Below are 16,278 nucleotides of genomic sequence, written 5' to 3'. Positions count from 1 at the left end.
GGTGTCCCACCATCCTGCTCGGGGGAAGCTCTGCAGGGCAGCAGAATTAGGCAGGTTGTGAGTGACAGGGAGCTGGGTCCTGGACAGAGAGCAGGACTGGAGATGGATTGCCTGCCACTAAGATATGGACATTAGATAGGGAGTTAGATTAATGGGAGCTGGCTCTGCCAACATAGAGGTGAGTCACAGAGCTTGTCCTGTGCTGAATCTGCTCTCCAATAGGGAAGAAGTAGGAGGATTTAGCAAGATTAATCCCTCACAGCATTGTGAGAATAGCCAGCGCTCAGGAGCTCCTCAGCAACAAATTTCCATGTGAGCAGACAGCTCTGTATGGAGCATAGATCCATACTTGGGAACCTTGGAATTCCCTGCTGCTGGGCACAGCTCAGGTTGGCTGTCCTTGTCCTGCAAAGCTCTGCCTGCACCGAAGCACCATGAGAGCAGAGGTCTGAAAGCACTTCTTCCCAGAGCTTTCCCTGGGGTCGTTGTCTGCAGTTGCTCTGCCCCAGACAGTGCTGGATCCTGCATAGAGCACACAAGAAAGGGGTAAGAACTCCATGCAGCCAAGAGGGGTGCTGACAAGCCTCACTGTGTGAGGTGTTTATGGGAACAGTGGATAGAGATTATCTCAGTGGCAATGAACGAGGGAGGCTTACATGGAGAAGACGAATCTCCATGCGATGCTGGGAGTCCCGGTGCTTTGTTCTGTGTTGTGTTTTTATTTATTTGTTCTTTCTGATATTTCTTTAGTATTTCTTCGGTTCCTGTGATGACTCTTTGGTCTGAGCAGTTTTACAAATGTGCTGTGGAGATGAAAGCACCAGGGAAAGCTGCTCGGGATCAAGTTGGGAAAGCTTTTCATTTTCAGCTCCTACAGACAAAGGCACGTGGGAGCTGGTGGGGAGGTGGGGGGGTGTAGTGCAAAGAGTGGGAAAAGGAAAGGAGCAGAAGAAAAGAGGAGAAAAGAGGAAAGAAGAGGAGAAAAGAGAAAACAGGAAAAAAAAGAGGAGGAAAGAGGGGCAGAGCAGAGAAGACAAATCACAACATGGGAGATGGAACAAGTCAGTAGCAGGAAGAAGGTGAGAGAACAAAGCAAAGGGGCCTGGAACCCCATGAGATGGGGAGAGTGTTGCAGGTACAGAAGGACTATTTGAATGCTGGGACAAAGAAATATAGGAATAGGAGGAAAGGAGAAGCCAGATAAGGACTGAATTACTGTGGAAATACAGGGCAAGTCAGCAAAGTTAAAGGATGACCGATCCATCCTTGCATCACTGAGAATGCAAGACACGACATGGAAGGGATGTGCTGGTGTTTGCTGTGGATCAGAGCTGTGGGGGCTGCCCTCAGTGCTCACACACGAGGAGCTTTTGGCCTTCAAAGGTAGGAGTCATGCAGTTGTACGAGGTTTGGATGCCTTGTGCTGTGCTCGAGCTGTATGAGGTGCCTGAGCTGCTGCCTTGCTCAGCTCATGGTCCGGAAAAGAAGTCATTTCCCCTGGATTCATGCTGTCATTATAAGACACTCTTTTTGCTTTACATCCTCTACTCTCTGACCTGCAGACAACCTGCCAGTGTGGGAAGCACCATACCCAAGTGATATGTGGATGAGAAACCCTGCTGCTGTGTTACCACCGTTTCTTGCCCCTATTGGCTGAGCACAAGATGTGTACAAGGCACTGCACACTCGGAGCAGCAGGATATTCCCTTCTCTGCTGCTCTGTCTTACTCTTTCCAGGGCCAGATTCCAAGGCCCATTACTAGATAGAGATCACCGTGAAAACAGTGGAGACTGGAAAACATCCCTCTGGAGCTGTTTGCCTGAGTTGTGGCTAAACCTTGACACATATGACCAAATATATCAGTCCTAAAACGATACTGCAGCCACACCAGCCTTGATCGTCTTTTCTTCCCTGCTTCCACTTTCCCCCTGCCCTAATGATGCCCACAGCAATCTGTAAACTCGTCACCCCATTGTGGATCCCACTGGCACATGGCTCTCCACCGCAGTCACTGTGCTGTCCCTGTGACCGCAGGGTGCTGCTGGGCCCAGATGATGCTCTACTGTACAGCTCTGGGGGAGGCACCTGTGACCTGAGCTGAGGATGCTCCAAGCACATCCGGAGTGGGGTCTGCCAGTGTGTGAAGTCCATGCCCATTTTGAAGCCTCTGCCAAGCTTCCACTGGGCCACGGGGATAAGGGAGGGCAGCCTGGGGTCACCCCGCCCTATGGATGCTCAATTCGGCTCTATGCTGCCACGCACTGTGTTTGTGCGTTCTCAGCCATGGGTGACTCCCGGCGGTGAGGTGCGCCCCGTGCCCTCAGCGCCATGGCTCTCCCCCTAACTCCGGGATGGCCCCAATCTCTCAGCGAACCCTAGGCGGCTTGGTATCTGGATGCTGAAGGAATAGGAGCCGAGGGGACGGCTGGTCCGTAAGGCTGGGCTCGGGCCGCCCCGGGGGCAGGCGTGGAGCAGGTCCCCGCAGCCCGTACCCGGAGCTCGCAGCTCGCCGGTCCCCGGGGCGGGACCCCAGGGCCGGTCCCGGGCGGGGACCCGGCGCTGCATTCTCAGAGTCTCCAGCAGAGGCTGGGCTGGGCAGGGCTGGCGGGGAAGGAGGGAAGGAAGGGAGCGAAGGAAGCGAGGGGGAGGAAGGCGGCTCTCGCCGCACATGCATCCCCAGCCACACACCCCGCCGCCCGCGCCCCGCCTCGCTCCGTGCCCGCCCGGTGCCAGCAGCCGCTGCGCTCCGCTCCGCTCGGGGCCGCCGGGATCCTTTCGGTGCCGGGGAGCGGCGCAGGATGCCGCTGGAGGCCGGGAGCCCCGCGCGGGGGGACCGTCGCGGCCGCCGCCCCAGGTAAGAGGCGCTGCGGGCGGCGGGGCGGGCGGCGCAACGCGGGGGGAGCCCAACTTCCCCGTCCATCGCAGCGCCGCAAACTTTAGTGCCGCTCGGAGAGGCTGCGGCGGGCGCTCCCCGCGGGGCTGTGCGGGTTCGGCCCTACCCCGACCGGCCCGGGACCGCCGCAGCACCGCACCCCGCCGCCCCTTCAACGCTCCGCGGCCGTAGCGTTGAGCGCTTCAGCTCCGCAGGGCGGGTGAGGACTTGGATTTATGCGCCGTTGGGCATCGCTGGTGGTACCCAGGGCTCTGGCAGCTGCGTGGTTCGGCGTACCCTTCAATAAAGGGCTCGGGTTCTCACGGAGCTGCGGCTCTTTTTAAACCGGTGCAACCTTCAAGCAGCTTCTTGGAGCTCCTTCCTACCCAAGAACGATCTCATTTTTCTTAGTGAGCCCGGAGCCCTCCATGCCAGCTGCACGCTCGGGGACGGGTGTGAACGTGAGGCTGAGCTGCCCAAGGAGTCCTGCCCGCGTCCCTTCAGCAGGCAGGGGAGCATCTCTCTGTGTGGAGCCACGTTTGTGGTGTTTGTTGTTGTTGGTTGGTTTTATTTTTCTTTTTTCTGTTTTTTTCCAACAACAAACTATAAATAACCGTGCTAAAAAAAATAACGGTGCTAAAACTGGCACTTTCCTAATTGAAAACGTGGTTCCCCAATGGCTGCGCAGGGCCCTGCTGAGGGCAAGGGCTGCAGCTGCGCCTGCCCCTCCTGCGTGCACAGCCACAGCACTCACACCAGCGCCGGGTGCTGAGTGCCCTGGGAGCTCATCCCGTGGCAGCCAGGCTCCCACTGCTGCTCGCCGTGCCAGCAGGGCAAGGAGGGATGTGGTTGATGCATCCATTCTTCTTTTGTGTGATTTCTGGTCGTTGTAACATTCAGTTGTACTGTATGTGGAGATCTGCGCTGTCTTTTCTCCTAACCTCATTTTATACATGAGCAAGAACAGTTACAGGCATGATGGTGCGGGTAGCAGCAAGGAGAAGCAGGAGCAGAGTTCAGGGGTAACTTCCTAAGACAGCACAGTGCATTTCAGGGAAAGCTTTGCACCTAAGAGGGGTAAGAAGGACGCTCCACCAGAGCTCTGCTTCTCCACAGCTCACAGAGAATCAGGGACATGTGCCTCTCCCTGTCTGCTGCTGGCTTGGTGCTGTGCTGTTACGTGTGTGTTGCAGCAGCAGCCGGTCCTGTAGTCTTTCATGCCACTGAGGAAATCCCAGGTAAGGAAACCCCGGGTGATGATGGTTTCTTTGGGATCTGTTCAGAGGACTTAATGTTTCTGCTGAAGCCTACAGAATGTGCTCCTGCACAGTGTGCTCCTGCAGACCTGGTGCCCAGCTATGAGCCCCGGCTGCACTTAGTTTTCCCAGAGACCAGTGGATGCTCTCCACCTTTCTCATGAGCACCGGTTAAGGAGTATGTGCAGCAAACACTTATCAGGGTTGAAGATTGTGATCCTGGCACATCAGTTTTCAAAGGCTGGAAATAAATTGCTTGTCTGGCTTTGGGTATCGCATAGCGGGGGAAAATGGAAACAAGAGTCTGAAATGGTTTTGCTGTACTGATACTCCGTTTATTTGTGTTCGAGGCCAAAAGGTGGGTCTGCTGCTTATTGATGGAATCCCTGGAAATGCTGACAGGACCCTGAGAGTTGCACAGGGGAGAGCCCACTGTAATGGGATAAGATGGCCCAGAGTCTGTACTGACCTCGGTACTGCGTACATCTCTGCTCCAGCTAAGTGGAGGCTGGAGCAGGTAAAACTTGGTCTCTGTATGAAATGGTGGTGATATGACATTGGAACTGATGGGCTTGTGGAGGAAAAAAAAGTGGGTGCTGTTTCATAGGTTAAAAAAAGCAGCTTTTTTCCTTAAAATAATACAAGTCCTTTGCTTTGTGGTGCACTGCCTGTGATACGACACGGTGATTTTATACCTAGGACAGACAAGTGGCGACTGAAACCAATCATCCTGAGAGCCCATGTTTGATAACTAAAGCAGACCACATTGAAGTAGCATGGTGACATTTGTTTTCTTTTGCCATCAGATCACCAAACAGCATTTGTACAAAAGAATACAACCACGCACGGGTTTGTGTGGGTATCTTTTAACCATGTTGTTATGCGGCTGTCTTTGAGTTTACAAGGAGTGACACTTCTCTGTGGATAAGTCCACACGTCCTAAGGCACGGCCTGTTTAGGAGGATCTGATTTTTGATGAACTTCATGTAGAAATTGGGTTTGGCCAGCAAAATGCTGCCCGTCAGCTTTCCCTGCCCTTGTGTGAACCAAAGGCATGGGGAGCTCATTTTAGGGCTGTGGGTCTGCAGTTGGGTGCCCACGGGTCATCTGTGCCTGCAGCTGCATCCACTTTGAGCATTGGATTCCACTTCAGAGAACAGTGGAGGGACAGTGGGAGTTGCTCTGACCCCACCAGTTGCCATTGCAGAGACTTTTCCCCCCCGATCACAATTCTTTTTGCAGTCATCGATGACACTGTGTTATTTGCAAAGCTTGTAAAGGGAACACAGCACACCCCAGTTAATTTCAACTTGATTCCTTGCAATGACAGGCAGGGAGAGCTGGAACTGTGCAGCCCAGAAGGGAAAAAGAGGCTGTGGGGAGAGCTGAGAGTGGCCTGTCAGCGCCTGGAGGGGCTGTAAGGGAGGGGGTGGACTCTTGAGCAGGGACAAGGGAAATGGTTTTAAACTGAAAGAAGGGGGATTTGGATTGAATGTAAAGGAAGAAGGTTTTACAGTGAGGGCGGTGAGGCAGCAGCACAGAGATGAGGTGGGTGCTCCATCCCTGCAGGCAATCAGGTCAAGCTGGTGCTCTGAGCACTGATGGAGCTGTGGGTGTCCCTGTGCACTGCAGGGAGTTGGACCAGATGGCCTTTAAGGGTCCCTTCCAATTCAAACCATTCTATGACTCCATAATGAAGACTTCACCTCATGTTAGCCCTATATCTCTTTCACTTCTGTTTCTTTTTTGTTTGTTTCAGTTTTCGTTTTGTGTTTATTTTGTGCTACATTAGGAGGAGATAGCTTTGTGCCATGCTGTTGGCTGACACTGTACTGCTGGTTCTGTGGTGCAATGTCTGCATAGCAAAAGCAGATGTCTTTTTCAGTACTTGCTGCTTTTCCCCACCCTGGAGGCTGTCTGCCATGCCTGCAGGGGGTGTGGGGTCCTTCTTTTCCTGTGGAGGCTGAAAGATCCCATAATACTTACTTGAACAAAACGTAAAGGACAGACCCTGCTAAGGCTGAGGCTGCACAGAAAGCAGCCGGCCCATCCACCTGCAGCCCAGGGGTGAGGTTCTGGCTGGATCATTCCCTGCTGCTCCAGGAGCTGTGCTGAAAATCAAGGTGCTTTCCAGAAAGTGACTGTGCTCTGTGCTGCTCCTTCTAATTCGGGCTCCACTGTAAGGGACCCGCGGTTTAGTTCACACGCTGCAGGGCTGGTGCCTATTAACACACACAGCAAACTGTTGTGTGCAGGGTCTGCTGTGCAGAGAACTGCCTCACCTCTCTCCTGTGCTGATTTTGGCACTGAGTGGCTGACAAAGGAACGAAGCTGTGGGTGTGATGGAGGTGATGATGGACCTGGTGCTTGTCAGCAACAGCCACGAGTCTGCGGCTGCAGCATTTGGTCAGGTGTTCACTGAACAGAGCTGAGAGCATCCCGGCCTTCCTTTGGGAAGCAGCATGCCAGGGCCAGCTATTGCACAGGGTAAGCACCCCTGTGCTGCAAGGGTACAGCTGTGCGAGCCTTGCTAAGCCTTCCCACCCAGGAATCATCACAGCAGAACTCTGTTCAATCCCCTTTTACAGATGCCTCTACCCCTTTTTCCTGCTCTGCCGTGCTACAGCACTCCAGAGGACACTGAGGGAAAAAGGCTGCAGGACCACTCCTTTTTACTTGCAACATTGCTTCACTCACATTCACCACTTCAAGTAGGTTTTGCTAATTTTTTTTCCTAATTAACTGTGGCTGATAGCAATAAGAAATGCTGGTGATTTGCAGCTTGAAACCCTCAGCCCACCTGAAGATGCTGATGGCCAGAAGCCTTTTGCAGCCAATGATGGGAATCTCCATAGAAACATCCTGGGCAATAAATAGAGCCTCAAAAGCACTGTGTTTCTTTTGGCAGAAGCCCATGCACAAGTAGGGGCACAGGCACACAGTGCTGTGTGCAGGAATGGGGAAAGGGATGGGTTGGTAGGCTGTGACTGATAGAGGGTGAGCTGTGGGGAGGCTGAGGCTCATAGGGAGCAGCGCAGTGATTTCTGTATGTGCCTGAGGATGCTGTGCTCTGTTTCCTGGTCCCACTTCCTTCCCTCTCTGTCACACTGGGATTATCTCCCTCCACTCCTACTGCAGCTGCTTCCTGGAATTTGCAATCCTCAGAATGCTGTTTCTCTGGTAATCCTTGCTGCCAACGGTGGCTCCTAAACTCTGAGCACCTCCTCTCCCCAGCCGGCACCTCAGCATCCTTTCAAGAGAGATACAGTCTGAGATGAGTAAAGTAGATTGATAAGCAGAGAAATCAGAGACAGGACACCGCCACCCCTCATCACCACGAGCTCACTCTGGAGTCACCCCAGGCCATGAGCTCTTCTGGATTTTTCACTGTTCTGTTTCTGAACAGTACAGAGATGCTCTCCCCTTTGCTGCCCCCATGGCCAGTGGGGCTGCTGGAGGCTGTGCTGTGTGTGAGGGGCAGCTGTCTTCCCCTCTGAGTCTGGAAGGTGAAGGACATGAAGTGAGCAGTTCCTTGAGGAGCATTCAGAGCTCAGCCGGTGGCGATACAGCAGAGCCCTTGGAGAGCATCAGCACAGCCCTCAGGAAGCGACGTCCCAGCTCAAAACTTCTAAAAGTCGGCTGAGCGCCTGTTTGCAATGACCACCACCCCCCTCCCCGGCCCCCCTCTCCATGGATGTGCTCTTCTCCCCAGCAGTGTGATCAGGGACAGGGTGCTTCCTCGGGAGCCTCCCCCGGTGGGATTCAGGCTGTGCCCCCCGAGGTGCTGCGTGCAGAGCAGCGTTGGGGTCCCAATGTTTTTGGGGAAGGGAGGGCGTGGGGCTCCTCGGGCCTCGTGCCGGCAGAGGGAGCCAGGCATCCTCCGTTCCTATGTGCAGCCTGACACGCCAATTAACGAATTAATTTGAAAGGTGCTCTGAGAGATGAGATTAGAAGCAGGATCCTCCAGTGGGCAATGGCTGAGGTAGGCTTGCCGGGGGCTGAGAAACGACCGCACCCTTCCCAAATGTCTCTGTGTTGCTGCCTGAGTTTGGATCAGACAAACCCTCAGGTGGGTTTGGTCTGGTTGGGCTTTGGGCAGCTGTGCTGGGCACAGAGAGCTCTGAGCAGATGCAGCTGGTGTCGGTGCTGTAGGCAAAATACCCAGCAACCAGGGCTGCAGGGGTTGTAATTGATCCTCACCCAGGGCTTGACAGTGGCTTAGCTGGGCAGACAGGAGCTCGTGGGTCAGGGCTGTGAGGTCCGACACTTTGAGACCTGCCTTGTCCTGCATGCTGTGCTGGCAGCTGGTGCTGCTTCCTTCCTTGGTACTGCCATGTGATGCAGGTATGAATTGCAAGCACTGGGCCACCCCTGGGTAGAGAAGCAACTGCAGGTGAGTATTTACAGGCTTTGGAAAAGCTGCTGGCATTTTTGTGTAATGGCGGGCTCTGAGAGGTGACCCCATCTAGATGAGCTGGTGGTTTGGGGCTGCTCCACAACAGATGTGAGCTCATGCCACAGTGCTGAGAGGCTCAAAGGATGGTGCAAGCACTGTGGTGGCTTCTCACTATGCTGGGGCTGCTGCTTTCTGGTTAACAGGCTGGGAAAAGGATTGATATGTCTTCTTCCACTCTGGCTGTGCATGCGGCCAGTGGTGATGCTGCCATGTGTTTTGGGACTTCTAAACACTTCTTACTGTGTGCCTTTGCAGAGTGCCTGAGCTGTGGGAAGTTGCTTGGTGCCTTTTGCCAAAGAGTCCTTGTTAACCTGGTTAGCACAGTGGGACACTTGGCCTGTACTCCGTGGGTCTGATGGCAGAGGCATGACTGGGACTGCCTGTGATGCTGCCAATCACAGCTCTGTTTTGATAAGACAGGGAGAAACTGAGTGCCAAAAAACAAGCCTCAGAGCAGGGCACTGAGCTACCTCAGCTGTTGCAAATTAGCCTTGCTTTATTGCTGTGGTTGAGCTGGACAGGCAGGATCTGACCTGTGACTGCTCTCAGGGGTCTGCAGACACTGCTGAATGTCCCTCTTTGGTTCCTGGGTACAGACACCAGTCCAGCTCGATGCTGCTGGGAAGGCCTTTTTTGAGCCTTTTGCTGTCCAAGAACCAGAAAATCTGCAGCTGGGTCTGTATTGCTCCTGCCAAGTGCTGTCCTGGTTGTGAAAAGCTGTCTGCTGCAAAATAGAAATGAGAGGGAGGGGCTGTGAAGCAGCAGGCTGGAAGGCCCTTGCTTTGAAGCATAGCTGAGCTGGGCTCAGGGCTGGGAGCACGCTGCCTGGTCCTGGCTGCCATAAGGCAGCACGTGCGTTTCCCTTGTGAGCACTCAAAGGATGGCACTGAGTCTCATCTCTATCTATTTTCTTTCTTCCTATCTGCTCCATCGCTGTGCTATCTGGTGCCTCCCAAGTATGTTTAGAAATAGAAATGCCAGCTTTTCTTTCTCCTTTTGTATCTGGTGGGTGAGGTGTTTTTGTGTGTGTGAGGTCTATCTGTGCACTAAGACCGGTGGCTGTCTCCTGAGCATCTGATGTACCTGCCATGGGCTGAGGCCTGGGCAGATCCAGTGCCTGTGTCTAGTTCACTCTTGAGCCTCTTAAGGTTCACTCTCAGCACTCCAAGCAGCTGGGACTCATTATTCTGGTTTTGAATCACGCTGTGTATTCAGGTGTGAGTTTTGGTGTCAGTTCACCATGAGGCTGTGATGGTTGGGGGCAGGAGGTGGGTACAGCTCCATGCGCATCATGGGGTAGAATGGCTTTTTGTCTGCGCTCTGCTTTGTGTTCCCAAGCTCTGCTGAGGCTGCTGCTAACCCAGCGACCTGAGAAGGGGGTTATTTGGATGGTAGGGAGCAAAAAAGCACATCTGCCTTTGTGGTACCGCTCTTGGTTGGCTTTGGGCACGTTTACAGAGCTCAGTGTTAGGAGCGATGGGGGCTTGGGGACTACCATTATCCTGTACATGAAGGCAGTGTGCATGGCTGGAGTCGGGGTGTATTGTGTTTTGGCTGGGAGAGAGTTAATTCTCTTTGTAGAGTCTTCTCTGATGCTGTGCTTTGGATTTTTGATGAAAATGATGGCAATAACACGGATGTTTTCAGTTGTTGCAGATCGGTGCTTATGCCAAGTCAAGGACTTTCTGGCTTCTCACGCTGCCCTGTTGGTGAGGGGCTGAGGGAGCACGTGGGGATTCCAGTGCTTTGCATGAGGATGCTGGGCTCTGGGTGTCCCAATCCCTTTTTAGGCGTTCACGAGGGGCTGTGGGGCTTTGTGCGTGAGTTCTGACATGATCATCATGGGGGGAAAAAAAAGCTAAAGAGAACAGTGGAGAAGGAGGGGGAAGTGAAACAGCCCAAGGAATAAGGGGAGAGGGAGCAAAGGTCTGCGATGTAATGATAAAGACAGCAGGAAGCGAAGATGCAACGTGTGAGGATGACAAAGCTGGAGAGAGCCGTGTTTGCATGTAGGCAATGAGAAGTGTCTGTGTGCTGCTACTTCTCCCCATTTCCAGCATGGAGCTCCGGGGAGGAGCGGTTCAGGCACTGCTGAGAGCACTTGGAGCCTGAGTTACAGCTTTGGTTTGGCTCTGAGGATTGTCACTGCCACAGGATGGCTGTGAGGGTCTGTGCTGGATGGAGTGAAGTGGGTCACAGCATCCTATGTATGCAAGGGACAGTCTGTGAACCCACGGAGGGTCTGAAGGGCTCAGGGCTGTGCAGGACCACACCTGCTTGTGTGGGTTTCTGTGCCCCCTCCTGTGTGCATTACATGCTCACGTGTTCCAACACGATCCTGCTCGCTCACGTGTATGCATATCTCTCCTTGGCTCTATTCTTTCACATGCACTTTGTCCATTTGCTTTTCTGTCTTCCCTGTTGCTACTGTAATCTCTCTCTCTGTCTCCCTTTGTTGCCTGGGCTGCTTTGTTGCCTCTCACCTCACCATGTCCTTCTTTATTTCTTTTGATAATAATAACATTAGAACGTACACGCAAGGCCTCAAGGTCTCTGCTTTGTGCAGATACATCAGGAAAGACCCTTCAAAGCTTGTGCGTTGGAGAGAGCAGATTCCCACAGTCTCCCTGTTGCCAGGACTGACGGAGGCGAAGGGTTCAGTAGTGACACGAGACCTGTGCAAAGCCCTGTGTGTGTCCTGTGTCCATCCTGGGATGTTGGAAGGGGAGATTTGAGTCTCTTGTTTGATGGAGTTCAGCACCAAAGCCCTGAACCCTTAGATCTGATTGATGGATTGGCCAATTCGCCTCCTTTCATTACTTGTGTTAAGCCCAGTGCTTGTCCCCAGAGCTCCAGTCTGTCCCTTCCTCAGCGTGATGTTGGACTGGTAGGAACGCAAATCTGAAGCTACTTGTGGATGCCATTCGAATGTACTCAGCTTTCAGAAATGTTCTCCTTTCCAACTGCGTTTTACATGTTTGGCCTCTGCTGAGAGCTGATGAACTTCAGTGGGATGCTGAAGGAGGAGAGCAGAGCTCCCAGTGACACACAGTGCTCGCAGTGCCTGCTGTCCCTCCTGCATTGGCAGTCCTGTGTGACTGCTGGGTGCTGGGCCATGTTCTGCAAACACAGCACTGGAGATGGGGGAGGAGGAATCCAGTTTTATTTTCCACCTGACAAAGTGGTCAGAGTTCTTTGTGAAGGGAAGGTGGGTACTGTCTCCAGCTTGCCAAATCATATCCAGCAAGCCAAGCTATTCTTTTTGATTTGTCAGAGAGATGTGGCTCTGCCATGCCCGTCCATCGTGATGTGTCAATGATTCAGGCTTGAACTAGGAAAGCATTCTGAAGTCAGAAAAGAGATTTAACGCTCTTACAGCCCTCTGAGAAATGTGCATTCTGTCTGTAGTGGTCTCTTTCAGCTTTGTTCAGCCACGCTTCACAGTTTTCAGGTGCTTCCTTCTGTTCTGGCTCTGACAGAGGAGCCTTTTGCTGTGCCTGTGTCAGTTCCTGTGTCCTGAACCTCCTTGCTGACACCTGGATCTGGGGAAGAGTGAGCAATAGGCAGTAAAACCACGAGCCCTCACCTGGCCCTGGGTTTTGTGGTTGTCTGCAAAGGTTGCTGAAGCTGCAGGTTGCCTTGGCAGATTTGCTTACCATCCACTTTCTCCAGGAGAGAGTTTGCTCCCAGAACAGGTGGCCAAGGTCCCTCTTGGTGAGGTCTCATCCTGGGCTCATCACCCCCAGAGAAGGAGCACGGTGGTGATTTGCCTTCCTCCAGTTGCTGACATTAGATCTGCCCATGGCAATTGGAGCTCCCATCTGCTCTGCGCTGCTGTGCACCTGCCTGCAGCTGTCAGAACAATTCCTCATTGCCAGAAGTGGAGGGAGGGAGGAGAGCGTTCCCCTCCCTGGACAAGGCATGCTACTGAAAAGCACTGGATCTGGCCAGGTGAAGGTTTTGAGAAGCACCTGTAGGCACCAGCAGGGCTTGTTCTGGATGGCTGCCTCTCTGTGGGACTGTGTACCTTTGGTCTTGGCCAGGAACTATGTGCAATGAGTGGAGTGACAGGCATCGATCTGTCTGGGGATGCACGTGAGAAGTGTGGCAGGGCAGGGGGAAGCTGTGTCTGTCCACCAGCACAAGGCACACTCCTTGGCAGGTGGTCTGGGAATGGAGTGGGCTCTTAGACCTGTTGTGAGCCTTGACTGTGTGTAGTATCTGCCCTTGCTTATGGAGAAATGAGGACAAGTTCTTCTCCCCCCTGTGCACACACAGGAAGGCAGTGGGGCTGGCATGCCTGCCTTCAAACCATCCTCTTGCTCCCGCTCCGCAAAGCCTCCTCCTATAGCTAGTTAATATTAGTATTCAGTTTGTGGAATGGGCTATGCAATTAACACAAAGGTACAGTCATTCATTCCGACTGGAGGACTCATGGGATCAGATGTACTGGGGATAGGAAGCGGAGGCTTTCTGCTGGGAAAGAATGTCACAGCACAGCGGACACAGAAATGAAAAGCTATTAATAATGATCCCGGAACTTCACTTCCATCAGCTGTTTATTTAAAGGTGCTCCGTATTCAAAGCCTCCTGATTTATGTGGGCAATAACACTCACAGTCCTGGGATCACTTTTTTAAGCAAGGCTAATGGGGTGAAACCATCATACTGCGACAGTAGAGATCAAGCTGGGAAAATGATACTGGAGAGAAAAATAAACTATTGCCTAGATTATCCAGGAGCTACGCCGGGCTGGGAGTCAGTGTGAGCTCCCTGCTCTTCCAGCATTTATTAAGGCTTTTACTTCTTCTTTTTTTCTCCTTGTTCTTTGTGAACAGAATTTATTGGGCATGGAAGGATATAAAAAGTTGATTCTATCAGACAAGATGCCAAAAGCTTCTGATTTTTGCGTTAGTATGATTTTTTTTTTTTTTTATGGTCTGTGGTAGGACTGTGTCATTTCCCTGACTCAGCCCCATATCTGAGGGACCCTCCAAGGGAAGGGCTTTCTGCTTGTTGCTTGGCTTCTACTTGGACAGTGGTGTTTCTAGGGTACCTCTGCCTTCAGCCATGTGCCTGCAGGGTGAAGGTGAGAGATGTGGTGCTGTGCTCTTCCTGGAGGAGCTGCCTTTCAGGTAGACTTCTGCAGTCCTGATGGCCAAGAAGTTCTTCCCGAGGAGGTGACTCAGCCTCCAGGGATTCCTGCCAATTCTGGATTTTTCTGAGCAGTGCTGCATCTTAACAAAACATCTTTTCTTCCCCTTTGAGGAGTGAGGCTGCACGATATTCAGTCACCTCCTGATTCCTGAACTGGTTCGGTGCTTCCTTTCCTTTCTGTGGTTGCTCAGTGGTTTCTGGAGAGCAGAAAGGTTTGGGCCTGAGCCCCTTCCCCATACCAGCATGTTCTGTCCTGAGGTGGTACTTCCCAGGTAGCAATGTGATGGTGATGGCACCAGCCTGGTGCATCACACAGATGGACATTCCAGGGGCAGCCTGGGAGGCTGAGCAGTGCAGCTGCAAAGAAGTGGATTTTGGCAGGTTTATTGTTGCAGAAATAATGTTCTTATCTGTTATACTATCTTGCTTCTAATTCTTATTTAATGAGCTCCTCTGAAAATAAGAAAAGCATTGGAACAGTTTTCTTAAGTGTGAAAGATCAGGCTGAAATTGGCGTTAAAGAGACTAATTACTCTCATTCTTCCATCTTCCTGACAGCTGTTTACTGCTGCAGAGCTTGTCCTGAGGTGCTGAGGAAGTCACTTACATCTTCACAGGCTGCTTTCGGCCCGAGGTGCCAGCAACAAAGTCAATGCCTGCTTCTGATCTGGGCTGCGTGCAGCTGATCATCCTATTACATGGGCGGAAGGCACTGTCACAGCTGCAGGCGTGAGCCCTGTGGTGCAGCTCCCCCAAGTCTTGTCCTGCTTTTTGCTACTCTCTTTTTCTCCTTTATGTCCTCCTGGCTTCAGTCAGTGTGACCCTGTGCTGCCTTAGGTCTCACCATCTCAAAATGGCACTGTGTTGGACTGGGAAGAGACTTCCCTGATGTCATATACTGGAAGGAGGTGACGTGCATCCTACCATAAGACAGAGAGGTTTCCAGGGACAAAATTGCCAAGAACACCTAAGAAAATCATAGAATGGTTTGAGTTGGAATGGACGCTAAAAAGCCACGTAGTCCATGCTCAGGCAGTGCGCAGGGACACCCACATCTCTACCAGTGCTCAGAGCCCCCCAGCCTGACCCTAAGTGACTTCAGAGATGGGGCACCCACCTCATCTCTGTGCCTCTGCCTCACCGCCCTTATTGAGGAGCAAAAAACACATCGGAAAGAAGAGTTGGCAGCAGCAAGACCTTCTTGAGAGTGACGTGTACCTGCCATAGCATTTATTTAACCAGGGAACTGAACCTGCCCTCAGACCCTGAGCAGTAAACAGAAGGAAACTGCTTGGAGCCCTTCTGGCTCAGTGATGCCCACAAGTTTCTGTAGAAATGTGAGGTAGAGAGTTGTAGGTAGGAAAGCTGTGAACATCTTCTATTTAACCACACGATATTGAGTGATAAATAATTCATACATCTGCCAAACATTTGATTAAAAGTACCCGATTCCCTCCACATTTGTCAAAGTCTAAGAATTCCATTTTGTGTCTTTTATTTTAATCTGTCCTTTAACTCCTATCCAGGTGCCCACTTGTCGGGGCTGTCAGCCTTGATTCATCTCACCCTGCGCTGGGTATCCCAGTGCTGGGGCTGTTCCTTTCTCCTCTCTGCTGGTTTGCAGGGGATGGAGGGGCAGTGGCCAGGGAGGTGCTGGGTTAATGTCCTGTGCTACAGCAAGGAACAGCAATGTCACCTTGTTTGCCTTCCCAGCTAGAGACAAGCATCTCCTTCATGTGCTTTCTTTCAGCTTCACCTCTGCATTAAAGCCAATTTGGCACCGCCTTTCAGTTGCAGTTTGGCCAGTCCCTTGGCTCAGTCCAACCCTTCAGAAGTTCCTTGCGATAGCCTTGACTGGGATAATCTCCTTTCCTTTATGGATTTTTCTTCCTACGTGGGCCCTCTTGGCATTTTCTGGCAGGTCATGATTGAATTCACTGCTTGTTTTTTCCCTTTCTTTGTCAGATTTGTCAGATCTTTGTCAGATTTGGACTTGTGGCAATGGGATGTATCTTTTTAGGGTTTTTTTCCTTTTGTTGTTTTTGTTTGCCATCTTGGTTTTATCTCCCATCTGCTGCTGAGAGCTGATTCTTCTGCTCCACAGCCTTTGGGGACCTGCAATGGGAAAGAAGGGAACAGCCTCAGTATGTGCCAGGGGAGGTGCAGGTTGGATGTCAAGAAGAATTTCTTCTCAGAAAGAGCGGTGATGCATTGAAACGGGCTGCCCAGGGAGTGGTGGGGTCCCCGTCCCTGGGGGTGCTTAAGGAAAGGGTGGATGTGGGACTGAGGGATGTGGTTAGTGGGCAACATTGGTGGTACGTGGGCAGTTGGACTTGGTGGCCTTTGGAAGTCTTTTCCAACTCTAATGGTTCTGTGATTCTCCCTCTGCCAAAGAAGTTGGTGTGTCCTAGCAGACAGCTTGCCTATGTGAGGGGAAAACCAGCCGTGCCCTGTCCTATCTGGGTGCACCAGTGCCTTGTTCTGCTTTTTGTTGGCGCTTCAGGCAATTTGTCAGCTTCACAGGAAAGAGCAACCAG

The 16,278-nt window shown here is 52.2% G+C and overlaps 1 protein-coding gene across 1 annotated transcript in view; it reads left to right on the top strand.

Annotated features, from left to right (window-relative positions):
* Positions 1-2,593: 2,593 nt before the first annotated feature.
* CDH22 (cadherin 22) overlaps positions 2,594-16,278 on the top strand; it is a 56,199-nt gene continuing 42,514 nt past the window's right edge. Inside the window, exon 1 of the mRNA XM_015882098.2 lies at positions 2,594-2,855. The gene's annotated coding sequence lies outside the window, so the exon portion shown is untranslated. The remainder of the gene's footprint in view (positions 2,856-16,278) is intronic.

Source organism: Coturnix japonica, chromosome 20 (genome assembly GCF_001577835.2).
Source record: "Coturnix japonica isolate 7356 chromosome 20, Coturnix japonica 2.1, whole genome shotgun sequence".
NCBI classification, from domain to species: Eukaryota; Metazoa; Chordata; class Aves; order Galliformes; family Phasianidae; genus Coturnix; species Coturnix japonica.
Note: the sequence above shows the minus strand (reverse complement) of the source record. Positions and strands in the feature narration are given on the sequence as shown.